The sequence below is a fragment of the Dipodomys merriami genome, unplaced genomic scaffold, assembly GCF_024711535.1.
Source record: "Dipodomys merriami isolate MVZ:Mamm:240054 unplaced genomic scaffold, mDipMer1.0.p SCAF_288, whole genome shotgun sequence".
Lineage (NCBI taxonomy): Eukaryota > Metazoa > Chordata > Mammalia > Rodentia > Heteromyidae > Dipodomys > Dipodomys merriami.
Window position 1 is genome coordinate 1,329,385 of NW_027204359.1, and position 14,317 is coordinate 1,343,701.

The 14,317-nt window shown below is 39.3% G+C and overlaps 1 long non-coding RNA gene across 1 annotated transcript in view; it reads right to left on the minus strand.

Moving 5' to 3' along the window:
- LOC138838685 (uncharacterized) overlaps positions 1 to 9,908 on the minus strand; it is a 53,428-nt gene extending 43,520 nt beyond the window's left edge. The window contains exons 1-3 of the long non-coding RNA XR_011375715.1: positions 9,636 to 9,908; positions 8,487 to 8,594; positions 3,779 to 3,829 (exon numbers count right to left, since the gene is read on the minus strand). This is a non-coding gene — a long non-coding RNA (uncharacterized lncRNA). The remainder of the gene's footprint in view (positions 1 to 3,778; positions 3,830 to 8,486; positions 8,595 to 9,635) is intronic.
- Between the last annotated feature and the right edge of the window lie 4,409 nt (positions 9,909 to 14,317).

Below are 14,317 nucleotides of genomic sequence, written 5' to 3' on the forward strand. Positions count from 1 at the left end.
AAGGTGTCCTATCTGCAGACCAATGCTTTGAGAGTTGTACCTGCTGGAGTAAATCCTCCCAGATTACAACCTATAGAGCTCTGGCAAATGGATATAATCCATGTATAAGCCTTTGGCTGTTTTTCCTTTGTACATGTTACAATAGATACGTATTCCAAATTTGTTTGGGCTTCTGCCCTTATGGGAGAAACTGTTAACCATGTAATAGAACACTTATTGGAAGATTTTGCCATTATGGGAGTGCCTGCCAAAATGAAGACTGACGTGGACCAGCCAATAAAAGTATCAGATTTAAAAGATTTTGTGAACTTTATGATGTGGTACATATTACAGGAATAGAATATAACCCCCAAGGACAAGCCATTATTGAATGTGTTCATGGCACACTAAAACAACAAATGAAAAAAATTAAAATGAGGAAAAGGTTGGATGAAAGTATGGATATTTTGTGGTATTCCATGCAAAATCCTAAAATAATTTTACATCAAGCTCTTTATGTTCTTAATTTTTTAAACTAACCACAAGGAGATATTTTAACTAGAGCTGAGCGCCATTTTGAGCAAATATCACAAAAACCTTATTTAAATGCTCCCGTATGGAATAAGATTGCATTGGATGCAGAATGGCAACTAGGAACATTATTACATAAGGGGCAAGGATAAGGTTTTGTGTCTACACAGGATGGCAAACAATACTAGCTTCCTGCCTGATGGATACAGACGTGGCCCAGTGAGGACAGCCCCATATCTTGCAAGGAATCCGCCACCAGTTGAGGAAAAAGAAATCCCCACTGCCCACCTGGGGGCAGGTTAAAAAGTTGACTGGAGAAGGACAAAAGATGTTACAATTTAATGGTAAACCTGTCATGGCTGAGAACTTGTTCCTGGCCATGTGCCCTGCTTATTGTAAACTCTGTCCATGCTAATGCTAATGTAAGTTATTGGGACTTTGTTCCTAACCCTCCTTTATTGGAACCTGTTGTTTGGGGAGACATGTATATAACAGTCTATACTGTTCCTGCTGTTTTATCTCCTCCTTGGAATAATTTCACATTTTGCAATAAAGATGATGGTACCTTTTTAAATTTTACTTACTATACTCATTCCTTGCCTGTTTTTCTGGGGCCTCCTCCATGTTTAGTAATGAATTGGCAACATTGGGTTTTACCTGGGAAACGCACTTCCAATTCTAAAACACAGCTGCACCAATTAACTACTTGGCCATTAATAGTAGCTGGGAAAGTGTCACTGATGGCGAGTTATCCTTACCTATGTGCCCTGATTTTACTTATATTGATTTAAAATATCAGCCTTTTGTGTGGCAAGAGGGTAGAGGAACATTTGGGAAAATGTTCAATAATTTTATTAATTGAGGACCTTTTGGACAGTTTATTAACACATGTTCAGAATGGAATATTACCAGATGTGATTTATCAAATGTTACTAGGATGCCGGAAGCCATTAATGGATAGCTTACTGGAGCTCAATTGATGGCCTAGGGAGATGGAGGCTTTGCAGATGCTCTATGGGCTTTCATGGCTGCACCCAATGCTGTTCAGACTCATCTTTGGAAGGTCGCAGCGGCGCTGAAACCCATGATGCTATCAAATGGATCGTTTTCAGGGACGGTGAACTCTGCATCCACTTATAATTTTACTTTGTACAAATCTTATGATGCAACTGCTTGTGTAGCTCTGCCTTATGCATTTTTAGTGGGAAATTATACATTTTCTCCTACTATTTCTTGTTTTAATTGTCGCCTGTGTTCTTGCATTAATTCCTCTCTTAATTTTAATGGCAGTATAGTACCATGATATTACAACAAAGAACTCATATTTGGCTACTGTTAAATTAGGAAGAGAATGGTCCCAAAATCCTTTGGATAGTGTTGTTATTGAATTTTTTACCAAACTACTACAATGTACATAGTGCATGATTGGAGCCATGGTAGCTGTCATCTTAAACTTAATTGCTATTACCACTGTTGCTGCGGTGTCTGGAATTGCCCTACACACTTCCTTACAAATTAGCACTTTGTGGAAGAATGTCACCGGGATTCACATGAATTGTGGGTCTCACAGGTAGAAAATGATACTCTATTACAAACACAGATTAATTTTCTTAAACAGACAGTGGGATGGTTAGGAAACAAGTTATTGGTTGTGAAAAAAAGTTATTGTTAAAATGTGATTGCAATTTTACTACCTTTTGCATTACTAATGTAAAATATAATATATATATATATATATATGATTAGAATGTAATACAGCAATATTTATATGGAAATTCTACTGCTGCTCAATTGATTGCTCAGTTACAATTTGATGTACATGATATTTTTGGTAAACAATTTACAAATGATGATGCTTCTAATATTGCTGATGCATTTATTAAACAATTGGAAGGGTTGGATCCAAAAGAAATACTACAAAGCATTTCACATACTGCTAGTGGTGTGGAAATTATGGTTGTTATTATTTTGTTTGCACTTGTACTGTTATATTTGATATTTATGAAACCAATGCAAGCGTCTATGATAACTCTGTGGAAAGCTTTACTTTTAAAACAAAAGAAAAAAGAAGGAAATTGTGAAGACTCAGGGTCTATGTTGAAGGGGCAGAATGGTGCAGACTCCGGCCTCAGGATTATCTGAGGACTGTGTTTGAGTATTAGGAAAGTTCTTGGCATGCCGGGCTAGAGAGGGAAAATGTTCTCTCTCCCTATCTCAAAACACATGTCACAGACTCCTGGGAGCTGAGGAAGTAGCTCTTCTGATTGCTTAATCATAGTTGACCAGCTGGTCAAGCATTTTCCTGATTGGTTTGAACATGCTCTAAAATAGTTTAGATAATAATATATCAAGACATTGTCTCATAGGTCAAGTAAAAATGTATCTGTTGAAATTTTTGTGTCAATGTCTTCTGACCAAATCTTGGCAAAGATCATGCTTGCTTGTCATTAAATACCACTAACAATAAAGCACAGCATGCAGTGGCAATTGCTGCTTGCACTCTGCATCCCCTGTGTCCTGGTGATTTTGTTACCCTTACCCAGGGACTCCAACGCACTAGACGTTGACAAAAGCCCACCGAGGCAGGAAGGTTCTCTAGATTCTTATCTCCAATAAACTTTCCAGCAAAAGCCAGACACAAGTGAGCTGAGATTGAAGTGGTAGGGCATGGGCCTTGCGCACAAAGAGGCTCAGAGACAGTGTCTAGTCCCCGAGTTCAAGCCCTAGGTCAAACTAATAAAATAAACAAACAAAAAAAACAAATCCCAAACCTAGCAGTTTTCTCACTGTATACAGAAGACGTTATTAAGGAAATTGCTACCTGTGTTACATACAGGTAGAAGACAGATGACACACAATTATTCTCTTCATACCATGTTATACCAAAACCTCAAAAAATCGTCTTTTCTAAATTTATAAATTAATATCATCCATTTTTTGCCAACTCTGTCTACATTATTCACATTTTCATTTTATACATGAAGTGTTGGTATTATCTATTAACTGAGTTCTAATTCTCATGAAAGAATATTCTAGGCAAATAGATTGCAAGAAACATTTGTAACTTTATCAATTAAACCCTCTACTTAAAAGAATTTTGTAGTATCCTATAGAATATGAAATTACAAACAAAACCAAAATGTTTATTTTAAATTTAAACTGTAATTTAGCAAGATCTACATTAGATTAACTTTGCTATTTCTCCAGGCTTAAGCTTTTGTAATCCTTCATCCTATCCTTGGAATCTATCAGAATGATGATTACTTACTTTTTCAAATTTTGGATGGGAATCATGAGCCATTTTGCATCTAAGAATGTTCTGTAATGAAGAGAACATTTAAAACACAACTGAGGATTATATATGAGTTGCATTTCAACAGGAAACGACTTCTCAAAATATAATGACAATATTAGCCCAAACTTCGAACTGCGTATTCCTTTCTTGTTTGGTTTGTTTTATTAAGACAAAATTATACTACCTGGTCCAGGGAAGGTATCACTGTGTAATTCCACTATCTAATCTCCTGTCTTAGTCTGAGTGCTAGAATTCTAGCCTTGTATCACATTTCCCCTCCATAGTTTCTTGGTTTATTTAATCGAGATACAGACTAGCAATTCTGAACTTCTCCAGTAATATTATCCACTATACTGCTCAGAGTGTTCATATACTCTTTTCAAAGATGTTATAACATTTGACACAGAATATGAACATTTTCAGATGTACCTGCAGGAGTCTCTGATTCATTCCTCCATGGACCTGATCCCATTAATAATGATTACTTGACTCTGGTCCCTATCTATGTAATATTCTTAAACTTTTTTGAAGAAGGTTCACTTGAGGACTTTCTAACATTAAAAATTATCACTTGATTCCAATCTTACTCAGGACATATTTTCTATTGTTTTCTACCTTTTCCACATATTCTGAGAGTTGCTTCATATGTGTATTTGTGAGTGCATATATGTGTCTCTGTATATATGTGTATGATTGTATGTATGTATGCAAAAGCGTCAAGATCTTATTCAGCAACCTTGCTCATGGCTGGTATTCCAATACTTGAGCCATGCTTCCAATCCAGCTTTTGGCTGGTTAATTATAGTTTCTCAAAGACTGTTCTGCCCAGGCTGGATGCATACGGAACTTCCCAGACTCCTTTACATTCTTAGGTTTTATTTCTCCAGTAGTATCAACTTTTAAATTACAAACATTTTTGTGAGTGTAAAGGCTAAGCTGTAGCCTAGATTTTCAACGTAAGAATTCATATAAAGATAGATGAACATGCACATTATATATGCTGTGTGTACACTGTTAGAAATGTGATCCTTAGCTGGGTGGTGGTGAGATCTTAGGACAGGGCTCAAAGCTAGGCTGGGCAAGAAAATCCTGGAGACTCTTTTTCCAATTAACTACAAGAAAACTGAAAGTGGCCCTGTGGCTCAAGTATAGAGCATTAGCCTTGAGCTGAATAGCAGAGGGACAGCTCCCAGGCCCAGTGTTCAAGTGCCAAGACCATCACTAACAAAAAATACATAAGTAAAGGAAAGAAAGTAAATGTGATCTTATCCACCAGTTCATGGCTAGTATAATCCCTGCTCTCTCAGGATGATCTTTTTTTTCCAATTAAGTCCATGCTCTTATATCTGATTTGCATTGAAAACAGAATTATGCTTCCATTCTACTGTCTACAAAGTTGCGTGATTAGCAAGCATGATTTAGAAAGGGAGTGGCCTCATACTTCCTGTTCCACGTACGAGTAATGCTTTCTCTATGTCACTCTCATAAATCTACATACTGGACTTGGCTTTATTGTTTCAATGTTGTCTTATTTGTAGAGTCTTCTATGAACCCTTATACTTAAACACAAAACTTCTCTTTCTCTTATTATTGCTATTGTTTCCTTACTGTTAACTCATGAACAGTTGGCAAATAATGCGCAGCACATACACTCACAAAAAAATGATCTGAGAATCTTCTTCCCATTTAAAATTCGCCTTAATCCATAGAGAACTTACAAAGTTTGAACTCAATATACTTATGGAAAATGTATTTAAAAGCAATATAAATTTCATATTTTCTCTTTACTAAGTTGTCTCTGAAACACGTGTAACCTCAGAGCAGGATGTCCTTGTGTTTTTTCGGTGAAGCAAGAAAACATTCATTATATCTCAGGCAGCACCGTAGATTGTTCCTGGAAGTAACTGCTACTGGATGTGGAAACTGGTCCCAGGAAAGGAATGGAACATAGAGGATTGACAAAGTTCAAGTTAAATTGTGCTTTCCTTTTTACTGTTCAAAAAATCCCAAGGCTTGAAGGAAACTCTGTCCCTGACTTTTTCGTGTGTGTATTTACTCATATATAACTTTTCTGTAAACTCCTAGTTGAGAGTATTACAAAAAGAAATAATGTGCCATTTGAAAGCCAGCATAGAACAAAAGGAAATAATGTTGTTTAAAACATGTTCTATTGCAGGGACTGGGAAGTTGCCTCAGTGGTAGAGCACTTGCCTTGCATGGATGAGGCCCAGGTTCGATTCGTTAGCACCACATAAGCAAAAATAAGCCAGAAGTGGTGCTGTGGCTCAAGTTGTAGAGTGCTAGCCTTGAGTTGAAGAGCCGATGGACAGCGCTCAGGCCCAGAGTTCAGGCCCACGACTGGACCCCCCCAAAACCATTCTACTGGTAAGAAACAAAGACATGGAGGCTTTAAAGTGTCTTATCGATGGTATTTTCACCCCTGAGATGATTCCCTTGTTTCAGGAGTCAGTTATCAATTCCTTTAGTTTGGTCCTGAATTTTCCAGAGAATAAGGATTCCAAAAAAGTATCCAGTGATTATGATCAGCAAAAGAAGCCTCTTCTCAGACCAGTACTCCTTTAAGGAGGGTCCCAATGAAATATCTGGGGGTTTTATTTGCTTGTTTTTTTAGTTTGTGTTGGTTATGGGGCTTGAACTCCTAGGCTGGATCCTGTCTCTGAACAGTTTTGTTTCCTGCTAACCTGCCCCCAAAGCTCTGCTGCTTGAACTAAAATTACACTTGTGGTTTTTATGCTGTGTAATTACAGATAAGAGTTTGACAGACTCTACTGCCATGGTTGGATTCGAACTAAGATAGTAAGAAAGCCAAGTGACATCAACTGTATAGACATCTCTCTTCAAAGAAGAAATATTAGATGTTTTTTGTAAAGCTAATATTTGACATTTTTTTCTCTTTTGTATTGTGAGAATACCATACAGAGGAGTTACAATTACACGGGGAAGATAATGTGTACATTTCTTATCAAGCATTGTTGCCTCTTCTTTTTTTCCCCTTCCCATCCCTTCCCATACTCTCCCTCTTCCCCCATCCCATCCTCCCCCCACCAAAGTTGTAAAGTTCATTTTTTGACATAATGACTTGTACATCTTATTGTTGCAATGGGTCCACCTGTATCCCTAAACGATTTGTTTTTAGAGAATATGTCCAGCACAGATTCCATAACATAACTCACCAAAAGTAGGTGAATTGAATCATTTTGGAATTAATTTTTTTTGCTTGGGAAGATTATTGATCTTGTCGTTCCTTTTGGGGAAACTTAAAGTCATATTTCACCTTTTTTGTTGGTTCTGAGGCTTGAATTCTGATCCTGGGCACTGACCCTCCGCTCTTCAGTTCAAGTTGACCTCACTACCACTTTAGCTACAGCACCACTTCCTGGTTTCTGGTGGTTAATTGAAGATTAGGTTCACATGGACTTTCATGACAAGGCTGGCTTTGAACCACAATCCTCTGGTCTCAAACTCCTGAGTAGCTAGGATTACAGGTGTAAACCACCAGCACCCATTTCATATTTGCATTTAGGTGCACTGACACACTGTGTAGACAAAGAATTGAAATTTTAACCAAATGATGACATTGCAGCTTTTCAAAAAAATTGAGGTAGCAGTAAATATGTCCTCCTTTTCCAGTTTGTTACATTAATGAATCATGAGCTATGGGACCCTTACATTAGCATCCTGTGACATCTGTATAGGTGTATTTAGTATCAGGAAATGTTCATAGAGAAATATAGAAAGAATGAGATTTTTAGAAAACAAAGGAGATAAGATATGAAAGAACAGCATAGAAGGAGATACATTTACCACGCAGAGATTAAGAACTAGCCTAAGAGATTTAGAATGCTAAAGGCAATGAGGAAAAGCCTAGTTGACAAATAGTTCTTCAATAACCAAAAATGGTTCTCTAGACCAGTTTCTGGTATACCTTATTTACTATCATTTTTTCCTTCCATCCGGAGTTACTCCTTATTTTCTGTCATAACTATTAATTAGCCTCTGCCTTTTTGATGGCAAAACTGACCAAAAAGATTTCAAAATCACGCAGACTACTTTTCACTTTGTGATTAGCAGTGATGACACAAAATGCTGGAATCCTTGACTTTCCAGAATTAATCTTCAGCGGACATCCAAGCACATTCCTGGCATTAATTGCTGTGACTTAATGAACAAAACTTTTTTCAACACAGTATCCTAACATAAGTAAAGTACATGAATTAGGGGCTATTGTCAGGTGTCAGTATGTAAGGAGCAATTATATATTTCAAGTATGTGTTCTTTCTTTTCCATTTACTAATTTTTTTGCCAGTCCAGGGGCTTAAACTCAGGGGTAGGGAATTATTCCTGAGCATTTTTTTCCTCAAGGCTAGCACTCTACCACTTGTGGCCCAGTATTCTTTCTAGTGTTTTTCTTTTTTCTCTGTTACTGAGGAATTGAACCCAGGGTTTCATGAATACTAGGCAATCACCATACCATGAAGCCACATTCCCAGAGCCCTAAATGACTTTCTTAAGAAGGCATTACATTTTCATTCCATAACTAAGTATCATAAGTTTGGCCAGGTGCTAGAAAATGATGTAGAAAGCAATACAATACAATAAGTCCAGTAAGGCTGGATGGACAATGAATTTCATGATCTAGCCAGGGCACAGTGTGGCTTACCTCAGGGTGCTGTTTCAACAGGCTGAGCTAGACAGCTCCTGACCCACAGCCCACCTCCAGAATGAGACGGTCACCTTGGATTCCAGCCACATGGGGATGCTGGGCCCCCTTCACCAGCACCCATTCAAACAGTTTTTATGAAAGAGAGAGGGAAAAGTCAGAATTAAAATTAGGTTGGGTGCCGGTGGCTCACAACTCTAATCCTAACTACACTGGAGGCTGACATATGAGGATCATGGTTCATAGCCAGCCCCCACAGGAACGTCTCTGAGACTCTTATTTCCAAAGAACCACCAGAAAACTAGAAATGGTGCTGTGGGCTCAAGTAGTAGAGCACTAGCCTTTTGCTGAGGAGCTCAGCAACAGCGCCCATGCCTAGTGTTCAAGCCCCACAACTGACAAGAACTGGACTCCCTACCACAAGAAGCGGATTGAATATCACCCATTGTCCTAGGGAGCATGGTAGTGAAGTCAGGCCGAGCTTCCTGTGAAGTTGAAGTCATAAGGAGGTTACCTGACTTCTCTGTGCCTCGGTTTCCCCAGATGCAAAATTAAACACAGTGAAGGATCCCCATCCTCATGGGTATAGGGTAACGATGAAAGAGACCCATGTTTTGTTTCAAAATCCCCAGCTGTTGCATGATTAATAACTGGCCCCACCTGAGCCCTTTGTGGGTATCTTCCTGTCATTTGCTCACAGAATTGCAGAGAACCTTCTCTGAATGCCACTCCCTCCATGCCAAGCCATGCTCCAGAGATTCCCTCTGTATAAATCCCTTGTTTCCTCAAACTGTCCTGTGAGGAGAATGAGTTCTGATGGTTGTGACCCTTCCCAGAGCTTCACCTGTGGTCAAGAATTGGCTGCTGTGGACCAAAAGCTTGGGATAATCCATCTAAATCGATGACTGAGCATGGTGCTACATGGTTACCATCCCAACTACAGAGGGCCAGGCCTGGTAGAGCACACCTTTCCCAGATAGGAAGACTTCGATCCAGTCCAATCAGAGCATATATTGAGTCTCTGTTTCAGAAATGCCCAAGACAGAAAGATGGCTCCTCAGAGCCAGGGTGAGGAAACAAGCATGGGTCATGGTGCCCAAGGAGGGGTGTCTGATCACAGTTAGTTGTGATTTGGGGGAAGCCACTCACCTGTGTTGCTGGGAAAAGCTGCTGGAGGCTGCTCCAGGTGGGGCAAGAAGCAATGGCAGCGAAACACATGGACCAAGAGCAGAGAACCAGGGCCAGGGACCAGGTCAGGGCTTTAGGCCTGGTTGGCAGTGCACCATTGCCTGAGGTTTAAAATCCTGCAACTTGGGAAGGGGAGGAGGGAGCTGGGGTGCGGGCAGGCATCTCAATTTCCTACTATACTCCAAAGTTGCTTGAGTCTCTTCCTCACCACTTAGCCACCTCTACCTTCCTCAATTGCTGGTAGTGTTGTAAACTAACAGAGGGAATCCAGGGTGCTACTAGGCAGCATGGAATGTGGGCGTGGTCACCATTCTTGTATCCCATTGGTCAGAAATAACCATGAAAGAATGGGGGTGTGGCCAGAGTTCTGTGATGCAAGCAGCATGGGCTGAGTCAAGAAGACAGCGGCTCCCCCAGCCCTTATTCCAGGGACCAATGTCCAATTCAGTTGGAGACAAGAGGGTGACCTGCTTTAGGCAGATGGCTGCACAGATTGTTGTATATGTCTGTTTGTTGCCAGACCCGGACCTTGAACTAAGGATCTGGGCACAGTCTGTGCACTGCTTTTGCTCAAGGCTCGCCCTCCACACTGGAGCCTTGGGCTTCTGGCTTTGTTGGCACTGAAGTTGGAAAAAGGTCTCAGGAACTTTCCTGATTAGGCTGACTTTGACCATGATCCTCCCATCACAGCCTTGTAAGTATCAAGGAGGACTGCTGAGAGCCACTGGTACCTATCTAATCATTGGTCTTGCTGATATTCTTGGACAGAACGGTGAGTACCCTATCCCCAGGTTGAAGTGGAGGGAGCTGGAGCCCACAGTTTGAATCCTGGTCCTGCCACCTCCAAATGGCTGGAGAGCCTATAGAATTCATTCCTATCCATATGAGTACCAATGGAATGTGATGTATGTCATGATTGAATGGGCAGCTCTTGAATGATTCCAGGATAAAGTTATACACAATTATATTATAGGACACTGATCAATTTTAGTTAATTCTTTATTAAGCAGTTAAACAATCACATTCATAAAATTGAGGCATAATGAAATGCCTAAGAATTGGGCCTCACATACTGCAAAGGTACCATTTTTCTGCCAGGACTGGGATTGAAACTCAATGTCTTGGTAACTCTATTGCACTGTGTGGGAATGGGAAGCTGGCCGCCTTAAAGTCAAGAAATTCAGTTCTGTTCCTTATGCCTCAAATAGATCTACACCACTAGAAAACATCCTATTCATGTACAATTTACATACATGATTTATATTTATATACATATGTTGACTCCATATTGCATTCAGTGTAATTACTTTATTTTTTTTATTTTTTCATGTATTGACCATTTATTTTATTGACTATTATGGAATATAAAACATTGAATACATTGATTACACAGGATATAGGTCTGCATATGTATTCCACTTCATACCTGACATACAGGACTTTCATAAAAAGGAAAACATGTGTCACTATCATCTTCTTACTCCACAATTCATTTTTGGTAGTGCTGGCATCTGAACTCAAGACCTACAAGCCTACAAGGCCCAATTCATGAATGCGTGAGTGTTAGCATGCCATCCTAGGACAAATTTTGCTGACAGGCTGTTCCCAGGACCTCAGATCAAGCCCGAGGGGTGACCAAATAAGAAAAGATTGACATGCAGATGGCAGTATGCTAATAACTATATATATTTATAGAGTGTCAGAGATGTCTATACAATATTCAGTTATATAGACTACATTCCTTCAAATCCCTGGGTATTAATTATGCCTCCATGTAATTAATGTAATGTAATTAATTAATTGTTTTCATCCTTAAACTATTAATGAAATCAGTGTTCTGAAATTATTGCTTTCCTTTAAGTAATAATATTCTTTCAATGCTTCATAAATATTAAATCAAATCAATCAGCCTCCTGAAATGATGCTGTCTAATTTTATAGGAGCATCATTCATGATCAGTTCATTCAACCGTGACATTGACAATATTCCATCGTTAATCCTATGGATGGGAACCATTTTCTTTATCTCTGGCCATTCGTTGGTGTCAGGACAGGGATTCGAAATCAGGGCCTATGTTGCCACGTGGGCCTATGGCTTCCCTGATATTCTGGCAGCCTTCAGCAATGCAAGGTGAAGTACCCTTTGCAACAGTGTCATTCAGACCCATGAGGGTCACCATGCAAAGGAAGTAACCATAAAATGGCCATATTTTTTCTGTGCATTGCTTTCCATGCAAGACCTGGGGGTCTAGGATCCCAGGAGGAGCTGTAGGTCTAGTGGCTGAAACCCAGACTAGGGTGATCAAAGCTGAGGCAGAGTTGCCACAACCTGAATTCAAGCGCCATATTGAGAAAAGTAAAATAAATTACTCTCCCTGGCTTGCAATTCACACTGTTTATTCTTTCAGGCTTTGGATTTGAACTCAGGATCTGGGTAAATCTGCAGCAAAGTGGATGAAGGGGAAAATCACCGTGTTTGAACATAAGAAAGTTGGTCCTATTCACAGCCGGGCGCCGGTGGCTCACGCCTGTAATCCTAGCTACTCAGGAGGCTGAGATCTGAGAATTGCGGTTCAAAGCCAGCCAGGGCAGGAAAGACCGTGAGACTCCTATCTCCAATAAACCACTAGAAAACCAGAAGTGGCGATGTAGCTCAAGTGGTAGAGCGCTTGCCTTGAGCTGAAGAGCTGAGGGACAGCGCCCAAGCCCAGAGTTCAAGGCCCATGACCAACAAAAAAAAAAAAGAAAGAAAGAAAGTTAGGCCTGTTCACTAGTCTTGAATTCAAGCCCCAGCCCTGGAAACATACTATTTATATACATTGTAAAGATAGGATTTATACTTACCTATAGATGTTCAGTCCATACATGTTTGGTGTGGTTGTTCTGGTATTTTTTGTTTCATTCATTTATTTACCATTGATTGTACTAAGATGAAACCCCTTTAATTTATTACACTGATGACATCCTATCACAGAGCATCTAGATTTGTAGAAATGTTCTCCATCATGCCAGGATTCTCAAAATCACCCAGGATATTCAGAGAAAAGGAAAACAAGTTTCACACTTGGCTTCTTACTCCACCATCCGTTTGTTGGTAGTGCTGGGATCTTAACTCAGGTCCTAGTACGACCAATTCGCCTATAAGCCAAGGTGAACACACTAACCTGTGAGCAACTAATGAGCTAAGCTATTCCTAGGATCTGACATTGATTGCCAAGGTGGTCCACTATAGTCTTGAATTCATAATTTAAACGTACGATCTATATTGATACACATGTGTGTAGAGAATCTTGTGTTCGGTGAATTTCTTCTCCTTATTTTGTCTCTATTTCATGGAGGTATTGTGTATTTTACTAAATATGGTGACAGGTATAACTTTGCTGACATGGATGACAACCTATTCCTATGGTTATAGGGTTGCCTTTGAATTCCTCTTCTTGGTTGAGACTCAGGACTTTCACAGGAGAGGAAAACGTGTGAAACAACTGGCTTCTGACATCAGGATGATGTCAATTCTAAATTCTGACATCAGGATGATGTCAATTCTATTCCATTGGTCCTGAGGTCTGTTCTTGTGCCATTACCAAGTTGTTTTGATTACTATGGTGTTGTAGGAGAGTTTGAAATTTGGTATTGATATTCCTCCAGCACTTTTCTTTCTGTTAATCATCTTTTATGCTATCCAGGGTCTTTTATTGTTCCATATGAATTTTTGGATTGTCTCTTCTATTCCTTGAAGAATGAATTTGGGATATTGATAGGTAATACATTCAATTTGTAGATAGCCTTGGGAAATATTGCCATTTTCATGATGTTGATCCTTCCAATCCAGGAGCCTGGGAGTTTTTGCCACTTTTTGTGTTCTGTTTTGATTTCCTTTTTCAGGTTTTTAAAGTTTTCATCATAGAGGTCCTTCACTTCTTTGGTTAAGTTAATTCCTAAGTGTTTCATTTTTGTGGAGCTATTATGAATAAAGTTGCTTTCCTGATTCCAGCCAAACTTTTTTCATTCTTGACATACAGAAAAGCCATTGATTTTTGAGGGTTAAATTTATACCTGTTACTTTGCCCAAGTTTTGAATGAGCTTGAATAATTTGGGAGTGGAGTCAGTGGCATTCTTTAAATACAAAATCATTCAATCTGCAAAGAGGGAGAATTTTACATCATCTTTCCATTTTATGTTTGAATCTTGTTTTTGCTGTATCTAGGCATTCTCATACTAGATTAAAGAGGAGTGGCGAGAATGGACATCCTTGTCTTGTTCCTGATTTACGAGGAAATGGCTTTAGTTTTTCACCATTAAGTATAATGCTGGCTGTAGGTTTGTCCTATACAGCCTTTATTGTATTGAAGAATGTTCCCTGGATTACTAGTTTTTCCAGAGTCTTCATTATCAATGGGTGTTGAATCTTGCCAAATGCCTTTTCTGCATCTATTGAGATAACCATGTGGTTCTTATCCTTGGTCTCATTTATTTGATGAATTTTATTAATTGATTTGCGTATATTGACCCAGGTTTGCATCCCTGAAATGAGTCCTGTCTGATCGTGGTGTTTGATTTTTTGCATGAATTGTTGAAGTTGAGTGGCCAAAATTTTGTCAGAAATTTTGCATCAATGTTCATCAAAGAAATGGGCCTATAAT